This window comes from Equus asinus, chromosome X (genome assembly GCF_041296235.1).
Source record: "Equus asinus isolate D_3611 breed Donkey chromosome X, EquAss-T2T_v2, whole genome shotgun sequence".
Taxonomy (NCBI): domain Eukaryota; kingdom Metazoa; phylum Chordata; class Mammalia; order Perissodactyla; family Equidae; genus Equus; species Equus asinus.
In genome coordinates this window covers 62,086,593-62,092,685 of record NC_091820.1, presented here as the reverse complement: position 1 = coordinate 62,092,685, position 6,093 = coordinate 62,086,593, and the positions used below count along the sequence as shown (strand labels likewise).

General features: G+C 38.6%; 1 long non-coding RNA gene across 1 annotated transcript; it reads right to left on the bottom strand.

Annotated features, from left to right (window-relative positions):
- Positions 1–2,124: 2,124 nt before the first annotated feature.
- Positions 2,125–5,024, bottom strand: LOC139042794 (uncharacterized). Its single transcript, XR_011499932.1, has 3 exons — positions 4,864–5,024; positions 3,877–3,963; positions 2,125–3,414 (listed from the first exon to the last, which is right to left on the bottom strand). It is a non-coding gene; the product is annotated as an uncharacterized lncRNA (long non-coding RNA).
- Positions 5,025–6,093: the final 1,069 nt, after the last annotated feature.

Sequence of the window (6,093 nt, the reverse complement as noted above, 5' to 3'; positions counted from 1 at the left end):
AAAGACAGAAAATGGAAAAATTAATTTGAAAAGTTAAATCCCTCGTATCTCCCTCAACTTCTTTACTCATTCACCCCTACCTACCGAACTATCTGCAACCATATCTATTCTTACCTCCTTTTTCCCTGGTCTTAAATGTGCAGATGTTTTCCTTCCACTCAGACCAATTCTCAACCCAACTTTACCTTTGGCCTTGTCCCGTCTAATCTCCTCCTTGCTCCATCAGGCATCCCCTTCCACTCCGTCAACCTATAAGCCTGCTAAACTCTTTTCCAATCTATAAACATAAACAAGAAACTTGCTATGTCCCCACAGCCCCTACCTATTACCTTCCTCTCTCTCCTCTTTGAAACAATCAAACTTCTTGGAAGAGTCGTCTGCCTTCACTATAACCACTTCTTCATCTTTCGTTCTCTCTTCAATCTATGCAATCTGGCTTCCATCCCCAATATTCCAATGACAGTCTTTTCATTAAGGATATTAATCACTTGCCAAATGCCATGTATCTTTTCAATCCTTCTGTTAATGGACTTCTTCACTGCATTTGACACTTGTGATTATGTCTTCCATGTTAATACATTATATTCCCTTGGGTACCATGATGCCACATTCTCATGCCTCTCTGACCTTTTGCTCTCTGCCTCCTTCATTAATTCCTGATCTTCACATGCTCCTAAATATCTTGATATTCCATAGTATTCCACTATCAGTCCATTTCCCTTTTCTGTCTACACACTCTTATACAACTCTCCATCTTCAGCTAAGATCTCCCTTTTAAGCTTCAGATCCAAAGATCTATCTGCCTGCTATATTTCTATACTTGGATGTTTTAAAGATACTTTGACCCAGAGAAACCCGCAAGTCACTCCTGACTCTGCCTTCTTTAATAGTACCTAATTGATAAGGATGTTGTGAGGATTAATTGTGTTAATATACAAATAAAGCCCATAGAGCTATACCTGGCATAGTAAGAGCTAAATAAATGTGAGCTGCTGTTAATGTAGTAAAAACATGATCAGGTAACTCCACAGATAAAAGTCCCTCATGGCTTCCATGCCCTAAAAGATATAAACTAGGCTCTTACACATGGTGCTTCATGATCTGTCCTTTGCCTACCTCTCCTGACCGATCTCTTATCACTCAAACTTTACATTCCAATACACAGGAGCTTGTAGATCCACACATGCTATGACAATTATTTCCTACATAACTCTATTTACACTGGCCCTCCACCTTGAAATTCCTTTCCTTCTGGTCTACCTGAGTGACTAATCCCATCCTTTAGAACCCAGCTTACCCTCCAAGGTGACTGTGATTAGTAATGGTATTGTAACTGTAACTGACCAATTTCGGAGGTTGTAATCTTAAAGTTAGTAAAGCTGTAAATGTTAGAAAAAAATTGAGTTGTATCTAGTTGTCAGGTATGTCCTAGAATCTCTCCCATATTAATAATAATATATTGATTGGTAACAAATGATAGTGTAATGTTTAATAATAGTGCTTAGTGTAAAACACTTTGTAATAAAAAAATCAGATTCTGCATCACCTCTTCCAGGTGGGGTTAGGCATGCCTTCTCTATGCTCCATGTATAGCTAGTCACTGCACTTATTCATGGTTTTACAATTACTCATTTACTTGTACCTCTCTAAACTATGAGTTCCCTGTGGACAGGAACGGGTCTTATTACAGGTGACTGTAATAATGCCAAACACTTAATAAGTACTCAGTAAATTGTGATGAATGGATGAATGTCAAAGGGCATCTCTTTAGGCTCCTTAATCATTCATACAACACACACCTTTACCAGGTACCTTTTATGTGGCAGTCAAAAAAGCTGTGCTAAGCAGTAAAGATATGAAGATAAATGAGACCTTGTCTGGCTAACCAGAGGGTCAAAGTCCCACCAAGGAGACAGACAAGTACACAGATAATTGCAGTACAGAGTGATAAGCACTATAGACCCATAGTAGCAATGATTTCAACACTGCCTCTGCCAACCTCTCTCTGTTCCTTCTGTCTTTTCATTCTGGGCTATTCCTGGAATAACTTTCTTCACTAATTTCTATCACTACATCATTGGCACACATTCTGAGAAGTTAGCACCCCAGCTGAAATATTTTAGAGAATAGTTTCTGGAAATTTACAAAGCACAAAAAGCATTATACACTTACATCATTCCAGTGACCATCAGTAACTAAACTGCAGGAAAAATCTAAGAACAGAAAAGAAAATTTCAACAACTGCAAAAGAGTTTCCCCATCACCAAGATTACATATTTTTTGTGAACACCATAAATGCCCAGACCTAAAGTATAATGTCCCCCAAAAGCTGCTGATTCTGAATGATACATACATTTCATTTTGCATCCAGTCACTAAAATTAATTTATTCAACTAACATTTCATAAAGGCCTACTCTGTTTTAGACACTGGAGATAAGGTAGTATATAAGACAAACATGACCTGCCCCTGTCTTCACCAAACTTACAGACCAGTCAGGGAGACAGTCAATCAAGGAGTGAAAATTATGATCCAGTTGGATAAAGTGTATTTTATTTAACATCTCCATTTCCAGCCTTGCTAAGTCAGTGTTGATAGTCAGATAGTCAGATTGAAAACCATGGCCCTCATCAGACAATGAACATCCCTATGATTTCACTAGTAAAATCTGGCCACTTGAATTTCATTTATGACTTTCAAATAGCTCTAGCAAAGGCATAGGAAGGCAGACAGCTAATATAATAACTTAACTTATAGAAATGTGCTCATAGGTTCTCTTCCCTGGTTAACCCTGCATTTTAGCACTAGCCTTCTAAAAAGGTAATGCCTTAATATATCCTATAAAATTAAGGCTACTAAATTTCAGGAACTCTGGCAAGTCTAAGAAAGAAATTTGCAGTTATAGAAGTCTTTGTGGCCACTTCTCACGTTATACCACATACACGTGGAGATATTGCCCAGTGAGTCCTCCATGTTGCAGATCTCCTACAGCCCTTTCCCTTCTCCTCCTCTTGTTATCCAAAAGGTTTCACGGGGTAGTCAGTCACTTGCACTGTGATAGAATAAAAAGAAAATTCAAAATATCTATAAATTTGGTTTCCTCCAGCAATGGTTAAGCTTGGTTGAGATGCTTACAAATTTAAAAAATGCCAGTTCCATTGTTGCTTCATTTTAAGGGCCCTGAGAATAAGACCAAGCAAGCATCGGATAAGGAATATGATTTCAGGATCTCCAGAAGTTTCTCTTCCCTTTGTCACTCAACCAACCTCCCAAGTTCCCTCAGTATCACAGTGCCTGAAATTCCATTTGGTGGTGTTTCAGAAGCTTTTTGGTAGCTCTGGTGACAACCTATGTGATTTGATTGAAGGGTGGCTCAGAAAGTTCCACTTTCCTGAAACATCTCCCTCTGGTTAATCTACAACAGTGCACAAAAAAATTCTATCAGTATCTAATTTGAGGGAAAGTAGTAAAGATCCCTGTTATGGCACAAGTTCTACCTTGAAGAAAGAATTCCTTAACTGATCGCATAAATTCCAAGGGTACTGAAGAAGAGAAAAGAAGATTTCAATGCAGTATAAATCAGTAAACATGTATAAAGTCCCCACAGTGTGCAAGGTAGTGTGTTAGGTGGTAGGCATAGACAGATGAAAAGACATGGGCTCTACTTCAAGGAACGTATGAATGGAACAAAGATAAGGACACTGGGTATGATATGAAATGCCGAAAGGCAGGAAGGTTAAAAAATAAAGATAAAGAAAAGACAAATAAATGCCTAAGAAAAATATCCCATACTTCTCATTTTGTTCAAAAGGAGTTGGATCACAAAAGACAACCTTGGCAGGTCATGTCTGAGATACTTTCCATTGACCATACTTACACTTCTTTTTCCATCTTCCCTCCCATGTTCACTTCTGAGGCAAGGCCAGATTTCTTGTTTCCATATGAAAAAAACAGAAGCTTCTCCCTAGCACAAAACGTCAACAGAGAAATCTTGGTCAAGTCATGATATTTTACACCTTTGTACAACAGAAAGGGGATACTTTAGTTAATAATACTCAGAGGGAACTGGGTTAGAACAGGAAATTGAGTCAGACAACTCGTGTTCAGAATTTTGTAGATAGCTAGCTCCCCTAATCTGGGCCAGAAATACCACTTCAAAGACCCCTGCATGAGTGAATGCCTGCAATCGTCGAGGCACACATTACCCCAGAAAGATGTAGAACCAAGTGACTCCCAACCACAACAAAGCAAAAATATGCAAGTTTAACTTTTATCAGAAGCAACCTGAAATCTGATAGTTGAATTAAAGATGGTGCATCTATGCTGTTTACAGTTGTCAAGTTGAATCGTGGAAGCCCTTATACAAAAATAAGAAATGCTCGTAATTATTTTATGGTAGGCCCAAGTTAATATTTTTAAAAAGTCAGACTATCTGAACAAAATACAAACTCTACCTCATGAATTCAAAATTATGACCTTGGCCAGAGATAGTAGGATTGGCTATACAATTGAGAGTTTCCTAATAGGAAAACACAGACTTTAATCAGCAGTAATTACCTCACAAATGATAGGGATATCCAGGATAAAGACATGGTATCCTGCCCTCAGTTTAGAGTCCAATCAGAAAGAATATGAACACACACACACACACACACACACACACAAATCGGCTAACAAGCAATGGTAAGTAACAAGAGTTAAGTGCCGAATGAGTATATTGGGCTACAACAATTCAAGGCAAAAGTCATGTTCCCATCTGTTGGCAATTTGGTTACATTTTTTTCTTCCCAACCACCCCTCTATACATGCTTATAGAGATGCATCTAATTCAGACATTTTTAAAAAAAATAGATGTTATACTTACATGATGGTAGAGCATGGTCTGTAATGAATTTGCTCACAGCATATTTCCCAGGAAATACATAAGTCACTGCTAATAGCTTTTTGTGTAATCTGAAAAAAATGATACTTATATACTTGCTGCGTAACTCAGCAACTTCTTATTTTCCCTTTGAAGACTTGAGGAATGCAGTCTTCATTGGTTTGAACACCACCTAGGGTTTTGAACAAGTTAAAGATTGGCTGCCTCAAATCTTCTGTGAAAGGAGGCAAGCTATTATAAATAAACATATATGTATATAATTAAAACAGGTTAAAATTGAAGTTCAAGGTATAGTAAGAGTCTTAAGGGTATAATACCATAAAATTTGGAAGTTCTCTGTGTTTCCATAAGAGTCCATGCCCAGACGTGTGGCTTTTTTCTCTCTCTCTTTTTGCCCTTTCTTTTTACTCTGCATGTGTGAGAGAGAGGGAGAGGGAGGCAGGGGGACAGGGAGAGAACACAAACAACAGACAGACACTAAACCAGAGTAGAGCTCTTCCTGAGGCTGAGGACTTTTAATCTGGAAGCAAGATTTTCTCAGACTGATTATTCAAGTAAAAGCAGTTTTCAAATGTTCCCAGCCTCCACAATTAGGTAATAACATTTCCACCTCATATCTGTGCAGCCCATTAGCCTCCACATGCAGTTTTCTCAAAAAACAACCACTACAAAAACTACATACTGTTAGCTAACTACTCATTTTTCAGATGGGAAAACTGAAGATCAGTGATAAAGCCAGAACTAGTACCCACATTTATGGACTCTTGGCTCCGGACTATTTCCACTAGGGCAGAGGAGGGGGTTAAGTATGAAATTGCAAGGAGTTGCAGGGGAGGGGCCAGGTCCAGGGTGGCAAGCAGGCGACAGCCTGAAAATCTGAAACTCTGAAACATAGTGCTATTACAGGTTTAGAAACACATAGCCACAATGTTTCCAGAAATAGTTTCCTGGTTAGAACACATTTAGTAGTTAGTTTCTTAAAATGCACTAACTACTGCTTATTTCAGGTATCATCAACATTTTTCAGAAGATATAATTTTTGCTGAAGTAAAAAGTTTGGCAGGCTCTAGGGGCTTGCCCTGACAATCTAATACCTGGCGCATAGCAAGCTCATACTTAGCCAGAAGTATCTTCCAACTGCTGGGGAAAGGACTGTTGGCAGCTGTTGGTTCACAGTTGACCTGTTTGTCCTTGAGGATCTGCCATTGGAGC